Source organism: Lithobates pipiens, unplaced genomic scaffold (assembly GCF_037356315.1).
Source record: "Lithobates pipiens isolate NorthernLeopardFrog02 unplaced genomic scaffold, aLitPip1_a1.2 Scaffold_319, whole genome shotgun sequence".
Classification (NCBI taxonomy): Eukaryota; Metazoa; Chordata; class Amphibia; order Anura; family Ranidae; genus Lithobates; species Lithobates pipiens.
This window is the reverse complement of record NW_027507794.1, coordinates 43,138-44,075: the sequence shown is the minus strand read 5'-3', so window position 1 is coordinate 44,075 and position 938 is coordinate 43,138.

The window sequence follows — 938 nt, the reverse complement described above, 5'->3', positions numbered from 1 at the left end:
TGAGATATCGGGACACAGCACGGAACTTCAAAGGACAAGGAAATTTAAACTGGGATAGTTGGCAAGTATGTGGCAGCTGCTTTGTGGCCCCACAACAATGTCGGGGGCCAGGGCAGCTGCCCCTTTTGCCCTGCCTTAAAGACGGCCCTGCTCCTGCATCCACTGAGGGACAAAGACAAACATAGAGCCCAGTTTGGTCCAGGAATACAAGGGAGAAGAAACAGCGACTACCAGTGTTTACTTATATACGGTTACCTCATTACCGCAAGGTAAGTGGCCACTTCTCACTTGTGTGTTTTTTTACATGAAGAGGAGACACCTATTCCTCCAGCACTTCAGTTTGCTACTTACACATTGGAATGTTTATCCACACTGAGAAGAAAAGATTCTAATAGACTTTCATTCACAATCTGATTACATTTTGCACACTGTGGATTTGTTTAGATCGGTTATAGTTTACTGGAGTCGCCACTATTTTACTATTGAGTGTATTTTGCACACTGTATTGCACTTTGCACAGGAAGGTTTATATTGCTGATTTTGCACATTCTTGCAATTTTGCACGGTGATCAGTTTGTATTTGTTAGTTTGCAATTCTGCACAAGCGATTTGTTTATTTGCACATATTATACACCCAGTATATTTATCTCAGTGTTTTTTAGTTATTTATTTTTGGCACTTTGATATCACTTAATATTCTGGTTGTCACGATTTATTTACCTCATAGTAATAACATAACAGTGGCATCGCTGGCTCCTGTGTCAGGTAAGTGACACATAATGGGGTAGTATGCGATGTATAGTAATCCATTATGCTTTACCTTTGCACGGAAACAAAGAGGAAGTAACACCCATCGGGGTTTTACTTCCTCTTTAATATTCTGGTTGTCACGATTTATTTACCTTATAGTAATAACATAAAGGTGTTATTGGCAATTT